The sequence below is a fragment of the Nymphalis io genome, chromosome 13 (assembly GCF_905147045.1).
Source record: "Nymphalis io chromosome 13, ilAglIoxx1.1, whole genome shotgun sequence".
Taxonomy (NCBI): domain Eukaryota; kingdom Metazoa; phylum Arthropoda; class Insecta; order Lepidoptera; family Nymphalidae; genus Nymphalis; species Nymphalis io.
The window spans coordinates 6392804-6408844 of NC_065900.1; the positions used below are offsets into that span (position 1 = coordinate 6392804).

Consider the following 16041-nt stretch of genomic DNA (forward strand, 5'->3'; position numbering starts at 1 on the left):
AAAAAAAAAAAAAACCATAAGGAGTTTTTTCCAAAATATCAAAATGGGTGGTTAGTTTATCTTGGCCAAATAAATCATGTTGTACAATATTTAAATAATCGTTGTTAATGCGCAATGTAAGGGTGAAGAACAACCATACTAAGGGCTATTAGTGAAAAGTCTGACTGTCCTATAATGAGGCACTGGATGTCCGCATAATTATGTTTATATAAAAATACATAGTCTCAATACACAAAGGAAAATCTATACAAATAAATAAACTTGAAGTGTCTTTTTCTCTGATTCAAAATAATAGCCTCTTTTAAAGTTAATCTGGAAATTATCAAAACCAAAACAACCATTACTTTTTTGTCTATCTATCTATCCATTTTTACGAAATAATCTTTGAAACGGGTAAATACTATAAATATAAATATTTGGATGAATTATTATAGTGTGTATTTCGAAGTATCATTTAGTTGGCTTTTATAAAAGTCGATTGTGACTATCGAAGGTACGGTAACAACGAATTCATTGTGATTAAATAAACAATTCTGTTTCTCTCAATCAAAATACACCTTTAGAAATATTTTTTTATGTCATGTATTGAAATCACCGACTACGAACTCTACACATTTTGTCATATATATGTTCTTGTATTGTGTAATAAGCCTCATATTTTAATATTTTCTAAGTTGGTTTTCTTTTAAAGTTAAAAATATATGTGAAATCTTGCTATAGTTAAACAGCCATAGATAAATTATTTTTCACTAAAATGAAACTTACAATTTCAATTAATATTAAAACCTTTGAACCACATTCCGCTTACATTGAAATGTACATATCCTCAAGTAATATATCAAATAGAATAAACTTGAATAGAATCCGATAAAGTAACACTGAAAAGCCGCTTTTCGTTCGGTAGCCGTGAATGTAAAGGGGAAACGTTTGTGTAAAAAGCGACTATGGTAGTCGCTATTGTAAGGTGAACATTAGGCTAATCATTCAATGGGTATATACTGTGCAGAACTATGTAATAATTAATTACGTAAAAAAGAAAATATGTGTTTTAATCAATTAATATTTTTTTCAAGTACATGAATTGAATTTCATTCGGGCATCGCATTCATATTTAGCGTGGTTACGCTTGTGCTTACAATGCTTTAAATAGACGATTAAACGTGAAACAAAAATAAAACTTACGTTACAATAATAATGTAAAATAATCTATACATGTAATAAAATTTTAACAGGCCAATGTTGGCCTTTACATTATAGTTATTGGAAAAAATAATAATTTGAAATCTTTATTAAAGCAACCATGGCCAAGACAACAGTTTTTAGATTTTTTGTCTGTCTGTCTGTATATTTGTACCCGCCTCAAGTAAAAACTATTAAATGAAATTGAATACGAGCTCTTTGTGAGCTCTTCGAGGCACGAGAGTGTACACCCTTCAACTTCCAGACTCCGGGCTACTGAGAATTTTTGACAGAAGAAGACGTAGGGTTTGAATCTAGGGCCTCGGGGGCTTATATCTAGCCACTAGACCAAAGATTCACTCATTTGGCACTTTACTGTATGGACGAATAGATCGATTGGCGAATGTTTAATACATTGTTGATTAAAAATGCACGGGAAGAAATCCTTATTTTGCCCGTACGAAGTCGGGGTGAGCAGCTAGTCTTATTTAGAAAACATTTATCTATATATTATATAAGTGTAGTCTGCTATGTCGTTATATTGGCTACTATAAACCAAACCAGTAAACCATTCCACCGACAAAATGTTTTATATCTAATTCCTCTATAACCATAATTCTTTAATTTTTATCTGTTTCTATCAAGCAGAAACAAAGGCAAAAACTTATCGCAATGACTCGCAATACATAGCGTGTGACCGGTAAAAATTAAGCTTTAGCCAACAGTTGCAGTTGTGGCGTCGAACAAAAAAGACGTGATGGTGATAGAAATGACACAACGAATAAAAGAGACGTTTTCATCGTCACCTATCGCGAGTTGTGCGGTTTTAATTTTTTTTTACATGTTTTTTCATGCGGTATGATGTGAATGTGGAATATATTTAGTTATAACGAGATGCTTTACTTGAAACTTTATCCGCATTTTTAGTACGAAGTTACGCTCTTTATTATCTCAATTCCTTTTCTGCCTTAACTCGAATAAAAATTCTATCCTGGGAATAAACTAAAATAGTCTAACCGATATGGCCTAGTGGTTAGGACGCGTGGATCTTAACCAATAATCATGGGTTCAAAGCGGAGCAAGCACTACTAAATTTGCATGTGCTTAATTTGTATTTATAATTCATCTCTTGCTTGACGGCGAAGGAAAACATCGTGAAGAAACCTGCATGTGTCTAATTTCACTGAAATTCTGCCATATGTTTATTCCACCTACCATTGGAGCAGCGTGGTGGAATAAGCTCCGATTCTTCTCCTCAAAAAAGCAGCAGTGGAACATTCACAGACTGCATTTTCCATTAAAATCTCGTTAGGTTTTAATATGTAAAATGCATTATTGTAATAGTTAAATACTTTCAAATAATTATTAAAGTATTTCAAAACTTTTCTTTTTAAATTGTTAATATAGTTAATAATCAGAAGAATGCTATTTCTTTGAATGAATGAATAAAAAGGATATCTTAATCCAAATCTTAAATATAAATAATATATGAATAAAACGAAGATGAATGTGACGAAATTCACTAAAATCAGCTTAACATGCTTACATAAGGATTTAACAGTGAGCAAATATTGCGCTCACGAAGAAAATCCAAAGTGACAACATTCAGAATCGTAACAGCAAATAATAATTACAGAATAAATAACGACCTCAATATATATTTTGTACTTATATATACATAAGCGCTAAAGTAAAAACATCTAACTTATCCAGCTGTTGATGTAAATATTTGATAAAAAATACATATTGGTGGTAGACACCATTCATTCGTCATCTTATATTTTTTTTATATAGAATAGGGAGGCAGACGAGCATATGGGCCACCTGATGGTAAGTGGTAACCAACGCCCATAAACATTGGCATTGTAAGAAATGTTAACCATCGCTTACATCACCAATGCGCCACTAACCTTGGGAACTAAGATGTTATGTCCCTTGTGACTGTAATTACACTGGCTCACTCACCCTTCTGGAACACAACATTACCAAGTACTGCTGTTTTGTGGTAGAATATCTGATGGGTGGTCCCTAACCAGACGACCTTGCACAAAGCTCTACCACCAGTGAAAGTTTTCACCAGTTTTACCGCCAAACAGCAATATTATATATGTATTTTAATGTTTCGGTTTGAAGGCCAAGCCAGTGTTTTTATACAAAGGCCATGATATCGTACATATTTACCGAAGAATTTTGTTTAGCTGGTGATTTGTTAAACATTCCTATGCCTTCTTATAATGTCAAACCAATGATGATAGAAAGAGAGAAATCATGTTTAACTAAATTCCCGCTAAATAACGTTTATGATTAAGGCTGTTAGTTTCCACGGTTAGTGTTTTTAGCAATGGCTCGTCTGAATAATTAAGAAATTGAAAAAATACACGTAGGTAATGTAAATTATATTATGGCTATAATATCGTTAAAAAAAATGTCAATGGCGTATAGCTGTTTTGATAACGTTACTGAACCGATTTTTCTGAGAATTAATAATAATCTATCCTGTAATCACACGTAAGCAAATTTAAAAAAACTTTCATCGTCATTGATATTAAAAAATTTAAATATAATTTCATTTCATTGCAGTTCCAATGAGATTAAGCTTATATAATATAATGACACGGTAAATTTAAATATATGCGTAATTAGGTTCGATTTTACGTAATTTGCGCAATAATTAAACGGATCACATAATATTTCATGACAACTATAGGATTGCATTAATGTTTTCTCCAGTATTATATGCTTATAGTATTTTGAATATGCGTTCAGTTTTACAATAAAAATAGCTATAATTAATTAATGTATATTTTGTCACACTTTTAAACAGCAATATTACAGTTTTTTTTTTATAGAACGGAAAGGACGAGCATATGGGCCACCTGATGGTAAGTGGTCATCAACGCTTTTAGACATTGGCATTGTAAGAAATGTTAACCATCGCTTACATCACCAATGCGCCACCAACCTTAAAAATTAAGACGTTACGTCCCTTGTGCCTGTAATTACACTGGTTCACTCACCCTTCAAACCGGAATACAACAATACCAAGTACTACTGTTTTGCGGTAGAATATCTGATGAGTGGGTGGTACCTACCCAGACGAGCTTGCACAAAGCTCTACCACCAGTAGATTACATATGGACTGGTTTTTTCGAGAGACGTAGTTTATGGACCAGATGACAGTAATTTATGATAGAGCGTAGAATAAGACGAAGACGATTATAAAATTATCGCTTGTAAAATTAATTGTTTTTGAATGGATTGTGACAATAAAATATCAGCATTAAGCCTGTTATAATCTATTATAGATTTGACTTTAATGTAATGGTAACAAAATGTGTTGTCAAACTTTTCTTCCAACAATATAGTAAAAATATTGTAATATATTTCATGTTGATTTTACTTTTAAATAAAATTTCAATTAATAGTAAGCTCTCGAATATACTTTAGCGTTTTTAAATTGCGACCTACGTTTAACAGCAGTTTATCTAACTACATTGGTGTAGTGGTTTTACCGTTCTGTGGTAGTTACGTGGAAATAAATTGAGTCAGCCTTTCTACGGCAGGAACACCAAAACTTTTAGAACGTTTCTGGTCACGTATATACTTTTATTCCCATTTAAAATTTAATGTAATTCAACATAATAATTGTTTATATTGTTACATAAAAATACTGATATATGAACGGAAAAATATGTTGGTATATGTAAAAAGTAGGTAATGTATGTAAGTGGTTAATCTATAGAGTGATCCCACTCACACACACACTCAAAGGAGCATGCACGCAGATTTTCTAACACTATTCTGGAATAAAAAATATATATTTGTTTAACTAATATATTATTTAGCTTTCATATAAAGTTTGATTTGTATCTATTGACATTCTACTTGTTATTTTTGTTAAAAAATATAAGCATTTACATTGAACAACAATAAAGTAAAATATTTAATATTCATTCGTAAAAAATATATAACAAAAATCGTATATTCGAGTTCATCCAGCAAGCGCATTAGTGTCTGACAGTTCATTTATCTTGTTTGTTTGTCGGTTAATTAAGTCGCCCCGTCGAGGTGTCGTAATTTCCTCGTTGATTTGTTAATTTTAGACAAATTTTAGGAGTCTCCTAAAATATTTCGAATTCATTTTACGTTTCCATTTTGAATTGTTATTCGAAAAATTTTGACAAAATAATAATTATACGTTTAAGAAGCACTGTAATATTACGTTTCACTTTTAATTTAAGAGAATATTGGTGTTGAAAATATGAATAATGCAATTTTATTTTAAGGCAAACTTTTTAATGTAAGGACATAAATATATATAAATTTCAATAATTTCCTAAGATGTATTATTAAATATATTTATTTATATACAAACAATATACGTGTTCTTACTATATGAATATACTATACATTTGTACCGGCTTACTTACCACTTACAATCAGGTAGTTAAATATTTAACAACGTTTTTTACATAGCAGAGGTAGAAATGGATAATATAAAAGTCCGATAAAAAGGCGAAGGTAGATAATTTCGTTAGAAATCTTATCTTTATTCTTTCCCACATTTCCCGACAGTCAACTCTGCGAACGTGGCCACTGATTTGCAACCCAAATGTTCATTAATTATGGGATTCCCGCCACAGTCTAAACCTCACATTAAATACTAATTACATTCGGTAATTGCATATTTGATTATATGGGAAACAAGGATAATTGATGTGCTATTGAGGTAGATTAAGTCGTATTGTGTAACGTTCTATATTTTATTACACGATTTTCAGTATTTATAATAATTTTGTTTATCATTTATGATGTTATTTATGTATTTATCATTTATGTATTTTTGCCTACAAAATTGAATAAAACTATTACTAAAACTATAACTACTAAAATTGAAGACATGTAATTTTTTTAAGTTTCTACAAATTTAAAATATAGCAAATATTACTAAAGTTTTGTAATAATCTCGCGTCAGGAAGTTCATGATAAAGTGACTGCTTACAGAAAGAATTACTTGGTCTGGAAATAAAATGAAAATTTTCTCGGAAAGTAAGAAATTGAATACTTAAAAGCATAACAGTTGTATATAAAGTTGTTCTTGTATTGTAGATATCTGTGTATTTTTCTTAAACAACATATGTACATATTAACATAAATTATAATTGTATTGCTTTTATGTATCTTGTAACATATGGAAATATTTCAAGATCACCATTCAAGATCTCATATCATTTCATCATCAAATATGTTGTATGTTGTGTAGGTGTTTTCGAAAAAAATGGAGGAAATATATAAAAAAAAGTTTTTTTCACTATTTTGCTCTGTGATGTTATATATGAACCGAGATGGCCCAAAGATTAGAACGCGTGAATATTATCAAACTGTTGATTGACTATTCAAGCCCAGGTAAGCACTACTGAATTTCTATGTACGTAATTTGTGTTTATGTATTATGTAATGCATCTCGTGTGGCGAATTAAACATCGCAAGGAAACCTACTATAATCTTCACCAGTCTGTATCTGCACTCTAGGACAAAGGTTTTCTATTATGTTAAGAAGTCGGCTTCTTCCACTGCTCCAATCCTGATTTATATATATGAAAAAGTAGGTTTCGCAAAGATCCGTCTCTGAACTATAAATAAAAGATAATATAACCACAATAAAACGGTCACGGCCACAAGGAAATGGTCGGATTTGAACCTGCAATTTTCAGTTAAGAATTGCATACAATTCATTGGGAAACTTGGCAAATAGTAAAAATGACCAAAATAGTATAACTTAAAAGTCCATTAAACAGCTGTTAGTTAGTAAAAACTAATTTATCATTTATAGTATAGGATGTTTGTGACACACGGAAAATTGTTGTTATGACTAATGAAGGCGGATGACATGTCGACGGATACCATGAATGATTCTGACCTTTGGTGACTATATTTATGCCTTTATTTACTTTACTTCCATAGAAATCTTTCACTGTAATCACGTATACTGTAATGTAAATATGAGGATTAATCACGTATGAATTTGATGTTACATATATTCATGATTAGTGAAATTAAGACAGATTATGAATAGATTATTGGTAAGGGACATATCACTGGTTATTTTAGATTACTGAAGAAATGTATTTTAACAACTGTACCCTGGACTTTTATGATAATATATTGGACTTAAATTGGACATTATATTGTATACATTTGACGTGATGCAAAGCAAGGTGATTGAAGTGTCACACATCGATCAAATGAGCTCTTTGTTTTGTTTTTAGAGTTCCAAGTTCACAAATAGTTTGTATATAAAATAAACGCAATAAATTTTGTATATATGTTTGTTGTGGTAATTCTAGTACCTAAAAATAATAATAAATATAAAGAACAAGTGATGAAATGACGATGATAGAAAATATCAAAAGTGCTATGCTAGTTTAACTGACTGAATGTGCTACAAAGTAAATTAAATACAACACGATATGGCAATTAAAAAATCGATTAGCTCCATCTATTGTTTTTGTTTTTATTTATAGCTTTTAAGCGATTGTTTTAAAAGTCTTTATTCGATCCGATAAGGTTATGGAATGTGTATATAATAGTGGTTAGATGACACCTATATTAAAAATGTCGTTCAGATGTTTCCTTATGCAATATTTATTCAATATGAAAGGATGCAAATCTATGCATGTGTAATAATGTGTGCATGTCACATTTTACAACGAATTTTTGAACGGCTAGGATATCCATGAGATGGTTCAGTGGTTAAAATAAATAACTTAGCAGATTGTGCTCAAAGCCGTGCTAGCAATTGGCGCTGAAGGAATACATATATAATACTGTATTGAGCCATATATGTATTTACCAACGATATTGAAGCAGAGTAGTGAAAAAAGATCCAAAACTGCCTCTCAAAAATTAGAGGATACATTGAGCCTGCAGTAATTAATACATATATAGCCTGTAAATGATTAAATGTTACTTTAGGTTATAAAAATTAAGCAAACAAACCTGTTGTTAAAATTTATAATGGTATAAATAAATACGTAAACGTAGTCGGAATGAAAATTGCCGATCCAAATGCTTTTGTGATACGTTATCGAAAATCATTTACATTTCTACAGTAATTTTGGATTTGGATACGTGCAAAGATGTGTTTGCTAAAATAACATATAGGAGAAGTTTGAGTTAACTCGTGTATCTTATCTTTTACGTGTATAAATAATAGCTACCCGTCCCGCCTTCGCTCGAATAGAATAAGGGTTTGCATAAAACGTTTTTATTGAATAATAAACATACAAAGACAAATTCAACTTTTTTCAGCCAAAAACCCTCGCTGGCGTAAGCAGTACAAACCACCAAATTTTCATTACAATCGTCTGAATGGTTTAGCAAGACATAGAGGGCACACATACAATCATTCATTTTTATTTATATCGATGATAGAGATGTATGTTTATATATGTAGAGTTAGCCAATTACAATTAACCGATTGCCGCCTGCACGGATTTCTATTTAGCCTAAATGTTGTCTGGCAGAGAATTTATTCCGGCATTAAGTAAAATGAAATATAAATAAATATAATTATATAAGAAATTCTCTAACATAGCTGTCTGCATTTGATAAGAAACTCCAAATATTATATAGTATGTAAATAAGTTTAAATTAAGGCTTAAGAAAATTACGTAGGACGTACGAGACGATGTGAAGTATTACCGATAAGAAGTTTAACTGTACCCTTGAGAAGCTAAGACGAGTAACATCATTTATTATAAATGGCTACATTGTGGAATTTCTTTGTCTTTCTTAGGATTTTGAAATACCTTTAACGAATTTCTTTACTATTGGTTTCGTCCTAAAGACATTTCGGCGATTACGTTTAAAATCACGTTTCAACTATATTTCTTTTAAGATTAAATATGTTTTTTGATTTGTTGCTCGTTAATTTTTTATAACTAATCGCCGAGCTTGAGATGAATTATTATAAATAAAAATACAACATTAAAAAATGAATTAAAATAACTCAGCGATTAATTAAACAATTATTATTGAAAATTTGAGGAAAATATATATGAAAATATGATGAAATATATAAAGATAAAATCTATAATCTAGTGGCTATCTTATATGGCTGCAAATTTGGAGGTCCTGAGTTTTAACGCCAGGTCGGGCCAATAAACGATTATTGTTTTTTTTTTCAATTTCAGTAGCAGTTTACTGTGTATAATGGCCAGCTGCGCAGGACGCTGTGCAGTTGGCTAGTCTCCCTTGTGACTGGCTGCCGTATCCAAAATCAGTTAGGTCAACATCACCAATGAAGATTATAGACATTAATAACAGATTCAAGTATAGCATATATTACATGCAACATATTTTATGAATTTGAGCTATGATAATGATACAGATGTGCAGACATTACGAAATTGAGAGGTTTTTACTCAAAATCTGAAACAAACTGCTTTATCTAGTGATTAGTTTTCGGTGAGGAGGGTCGTAGTCACTTTCTAGCTAGACCCTAATGGTCAACAGCCGCGAATATTAAAATAACCTCGCGGCCACTTCGATCCTTGTCGATGACGCCATCGCAGGGATTTTAGTGAATAAAAATCCCAAATATCTAATATATATTAATCGACCACGACTTCAACTGATATTTGACGATTTAATCACAGACTACATTGATGTATTAATCTTTGTCACAAAAAATAACTGACATATAAATATTATATAGGAAGTATGACCATACTTACGTGAGTTATGAAAATTTTCTAACAATCGAGTTACTTTTGCACGAATTTGGAATAACAAGCCAAACTTATCTCTTTACAACAATATCATCGCATTTACAAATTTTGAATGATTTTGTTTTACTTATTTTGTGTGCCAATTCTACTGAAATCTACAACACATTATCCAGAAGAACCTTATTGTTGGTAACGTATGAACACCGAGAACAAGCGATAATCTACCGACCTTCGAATTATGACTTGATGTCGAGCGAACGACAATAGCTGGGGCCTTGTTGCTCGATTTATTTGACAATTTATGGCTACAGATTCTGACTCGAACTGGATTTATTAAGGTATTCTCGGTAACAATTTATGAGTCTTTGTACTAAGCAAAAGAAATCACTCTTGTTACAACTTTAATTGGTTCGTTAAAGATTTCATATTTAATAATAAAAATAACTATTACTAAATACTGTATGTAGGTTAGTCTTAATATCCGGTGTTGATTCTTTGCCTTCCTAAAACGATTATGTTAGATATCGCGATAATTGCAAAATTTTAAAAATTGTGTATGTAACTGTGTTATTATTACATATATTGTTTGTGACTGTAAATGTGTGGATGTGATGTATTTTGGATGATTGTGTTATGTACGCATCTATTTAATTCAACAGATTAAATCTCTATTTTTCTATTATCAACAAAAGAATAAAGTGCTTTACATCCCATGATTCAATAACTACCCTAGTCATATATCTAACCATGGATAAATAATATATCACAATGTATCTTGCTTTTCAATAGCTACCATACATTCATCAGGATCAACACTAAAATACACAGAATATCCGTTCAGTTTTATCCCTATACCTCCATTAGATTCAGCTTTATGTCAGCAAATTTTCATACGATACTTCTTTAGATACGAGCACGTTGCGTAGCTAAATTGAGCATTTATTTTTCGTGTTTATTACTAAACGTGTTTACTAATAAACTTTAAACGTGCATTTTAAAAAATATATATGGTTTAATTGATAAGTTATAAATCATACTGTCTTTAATACCGAGAGGATAAAAGATTTAACACGACTCATCAAAATATATTTTTTTTTTTTTTTTTATATGCCCCGGGATGGCAAATGACTCCACTCCACCTGATGGTAAGTGGTAGTAGAGTCCAAACGCGACGACGGCCAGTACAGTCGGGAAGAATGTTCTGTACTAGCCGTCCCCGCCATGCCGGCCCGCAAGATGCCTCTTCACGCCTCGTTTGAAGGAACCCGGGTTGTAAGAGGAGGGGAACACGTGAGCTGGTAAGGAATTCCATTCTTTGGTAGTGCGGCAAAGAAAGGAGTTGCCAAATTTCTTTGTGCGCGATGGAATTGATGTCACAGTTAGGCGGTGACATCGAGAACCAGCTCGCGTGGACTTAAGAAGGAAGGGGGAAGCAGGAATATAATTCATTAATACGTAAGAAAAACTAGATTATATTATTTTCACAAAAAATGGGGGTGTAACGCATGGCGTCTTATTGTTTTTTTTAAATCAGCAAAATAAATTACAGTCTCAGTCATCCTAGAAATTTCTTTTGACCTTAGTAGTAGGTTTAAAAAAAATTACATGTTTTTACGGCTGCTTGTCTGACGCTAATCCTTAGCAACACTTTTGCTTGAGGGTTCTCATCACCATATTATTTAACTCCTTGTGAAATTATTTTAACGGCTCGACTGTGCTAATTAAAAGTGATAAATAATAGAATGATAAATGAGTATAAAAAAACATTTTAGTAGGCTTTTTGGGCACACGTGGGCTGAAATAATTGAGTTAATTTCTATTAATTTTTAATCTTTATTGACATAAGAATTATTTACATTGAGGAATTATGTATTTAACTCGTGCTGCAAAGACTTAATTTCATTATCACGCAATCAAATAATTATATCTTCTATATTTCTACCTCAGCTGTCATGTAACCCAATTGGTACGTAGTCAGATAATCTTACGCAATAATTATCGCTTTATCACGCGTGGCTTGTGGCCATATGATTGGATTTGCATTGTATACAATTTCCTTATCTTAAACGAAATCTTATTAAGACCAAAAGCTTGATATTGTACTTAATCATCAAGTACACTAAGTGTATTTATGTTGATTATTAGAAAAAAATCTTCAATATTTTTAATAATATTTATTTATTTAAGTTCCGTAGTAACGTACGTTTTTTAATGTTTTTTTTTTATAATACTATCTAAGTAGTTATCTGTTTATAAAAGCATTCTACGAGAATTACGAATGGGTTTGCGTGGAACTCAATACATATGTTATATCCTATCGAATACTTTTTAATGGTAGATACATATAAAATAATATTCAAGGTAACAGTCGGTTATAATGCACTATTTACGTAACTAAAGTATATTCACATAATCGTGTATTTAATAAAATAAGCTATCTTCTACTAATAAAATCAATAAATGTTTTATTTTTAAAATAAATTTGTTGCATTAACAAAACAATCTTAAACCAATTGAATATTAGATGAAATTTAAATTCTAAATTTATATAAATTATTCGGTTGTGCTGTCTCTAAAATGACAAATTACATACATTTGAAATGAAGTGTTAAATACTGAAAATCAATCTGCGCTTCACTTAATAAAGATTAACATTCAATAAACCCGCAATTAAATCAATTATTATTAATTAACGATATCATCGTTGTACAATATCAAATTAAGAAGCAATTGAAGTTAATTAATATACCCGGACAAATATGAAATATGTAAATTATGTACATATATTGTATCGATTATATACAAAACTTCGTATAATATATTATCTACTTTCCTAAGCGGCTGGAACGAGTTTGATTAAAGATTAAAACAAAATAACTAATATTACTATTTTACTCGTACGAAGACGGGTAGTTAATATTTTTTATATAATTAAAAAATTACATTTGCAAATGATTCAACTAACCATTGACAGAGTTTCAGACAAACGGACACTGAAAGGATTTTTATTTTCTTTCCCGATAATTTTATTTATTTGTCAATGTCATCTTGGAATTACGATAAAACATTATCAAAATTATTTGCGCTCACTGGTTGTTTATATTATCTTAAAATGCTTTCTTGTTACTGTAACAAATAAAAATAATTATAATGTTTTTGTTTTTTTATTTTTTTATTTATTGACTTGCTGGTTGGCCTTTGTGCAAGCCCGCCTGGATTGTACCACACACTTATTCTACAGCCAAACAGGAGTACTACTACGTAATGTTGAGTTACGGTATAAATGGTTAATGCAACTGCAGGTACAAAGCACGAACAATCTTAGCTCCTAAGGTTGGTGCCAAATTGTAAGTAATGATTAATATTTCATATTAAAATAAAAAATAAAACATTACAGTAATACAACTGTGAAATGTAAATTCAACAATCCGACATTTAGTACGTATAACATCACAATGCAAATACTGATGTCAGTAAACATTTGACAATACCCTATTCAAATTGATTTTCAAATACTGTTATAATTATATCGTCCATAATTGCATTTCTCATTTATTTGGTGTTGGAGCAATGTGTAAGCTACATAGCAGGCTTACTGCCGGCACGATGCCAGACCTCATTGGGAATGCTTGCACTGATAAGTTTATTTTTTTATGTCTATGGAAGACAAATGTCTCCACGCCACCTGATGATAAGTGGTAGTAGAGTCTAAACGCGAACGCCGTCCGGAAGAATAATCTGCATTAGCCGCCCCCGCCTTGCTGGCCCGCGAAATGTCTTCACGCCTCGTTTGAAGGATCTCAAGTAAAAGTATACAGGTGGTTGAGGCGCTTACGTGTTTGATTGAACTCACGAAAATCATTCTCATTAATTCCTACAACACAACCATTGATAAGGAGTGGTTTGGTTCTACTTTATTGAAACCACACACCATGATTATAATATTTGCGAAAATAGTTTCTTAGTATAGGATTAAGAAAAAGATCATTCAGGGTATTATGTAATACTAACACAAAATTAAAAAGCTAAACAAAATTAAACCCAATATTTGTAGAAATTAATATAACAAAAATTAAAAATATAATTATCTTTCTCAATTTGAAAAAATAATTATCCCGGGATAAAATTTTAATTAATTTTGTGAAGTTGAGCTAGTAGAATATAGATTTGTAATAGATTAAGAATTTAACAAATAAAACGTTATAGTGATATACGATAATGGCATTCTGTGGATCAGCTTGGATAATTTACATTGATCCCCGTTCGTTTGTGCCATCAATACGGATAGGGCTGCAATTAGTTTTCTAGGGGTGTTTCCGCTAGAGATATTTATTTCTCAGCCGGTTTCACCGTAGAACATAATATGATTTGGTAATGACATATGATTCGATAAACTTATAACATATTTAAAAATAATTAATCATTAGGAATTAATGTCACTATTGTGATTTTTTTTTAAATCACTTGTAAATATTGTTAAAATAAAATAATTAAAAAAAAAACAATTTTATCATTAGATGAAATGTCTTTAAGAAGAAGAAGCCCCAATATTTGTTGTAAATCCCTTATTATTGTTTTATCCCTTAAAATAATCTGTCTATATATTTCAACTTCTTAAATCGGCTATCTAACATATAAAAAAATTATTATTCAAATCGGACTAGTAAATCCTAAAATTAACTTTAAAAAAAAAAACTTATAGTATAAACAAACTTATAAGTATAAATTCAATTAAATTACATAATTTATAACCAATTCTTGTATACATACAACGTATTTTGTGTATCTCGGAAACCGTTCTAACGATTTGGCTCAAACTTTGTATTTAGATAAAGTTTTGCTTTTTAAGTGTATATATATAAAGGTGTTTTTCTGACAGGGCACATATTATTTCGTTAATGCCACGAATGAAGTGTAGACAAGGATTTTGTATTTGGCTTTGACATTGATGACGTTATATGACAGCTCCGAATAAATAAATATCAGGGTCATGTCAAAAAAAAAAACTACTTTTACTGCAAAAACATTATTCAATATAGCAATTAATAACTTTTTTTAAATAATACACTTATTATATGACGTTTTGTTTTCGTTTATCACTTTTGCTGGATTACATTCTAAGGAACTCACCATTTCCATAGAGATCGAATGAAACTACAGAAGGCCGGCGATTTGTGGCGTATTGATTGATTTTCTATAGCCTCTAATTATACACGTAATCGAGTTGTGTAAGCCGGATTTGCTGAATTAATCATATTATTTGTGTATCAAATCTGATTGGCGACTGTTTGTCGTTTTGTGTAATATTATTTTTCGCTATGCTTGCACACACAACACATTTTAAAAAGTATTTAATGGTAATTCAGACATTGTTTTAATAAAAATATTAAGTACTTTATTAAAAACTATACTTTAAATATAAAAACGGTTCGTCAGAAGTGACGTAATTTTTTTTATTGTATCTCTCACAGATAAATTTCTGTGATATTATAACAGTTGGCTATTATAATAACTAAAGGAACGATCCCTCATGGATAGTTAAGTTTAAAAAAGAACGACACATAACATATGAGATTTATATGTGAATAAGATAAACTAAATATGTGTAAAATTTGTTTTTTTGTTAATATGTTAATGAATTTAACTTTTTGCCAGTGCAATAAATATACGTTAAATTTTGTTTTTATATTAATAAGCTAAATTGCTATATTAATCATAGCAAGCGTGAGATATTCAAAATTATATTCTAAAGTTATATTTGCTTAACCTTTCCTTGTTTAAATAAAAAGCAGCGTAAATGAGTACTACGTGCAAAACAAAAGCGTTACACCAAATTAAGCGAGCACTTTTAGTTAACAAACGGAGTTTCCACTATACAAGTTTGTTTAATTCTATTTAAAAATAAAATTGTTTCTGTATTTAAAAATTATAATATATTTCACTATGTTCTTTTTGGATATTAATCAGATTAATTCGAAAAACCAAGGATAGTTTTGTGAACAAAGATATTTTAAGAAATTATAATGATTTTAATCTGAAATTAAATGTAGAAAAATAAAAAATATAAATAAAAGAAGTTTAATGATGTCCTAATAACCAATTTCGGTCAGCACGAAAGTTTACAAATGAG

The 16041-nt window shown here is 30.4% G+C and overlaps 1 protein-coding gene across 1 annotated transcript in view; it reads left to right on the forward strand.

The window, feature by feature from the left end:
- LOC126772839 (lachesin-like) overlaps positions 1-16041 on the forward strand; it is a 95163-nt gene that overhangs the window by 22888 nt on the left and 56234 nt on the right. The gene's annotated exons all lie outside the window — the stretch shown is intronic.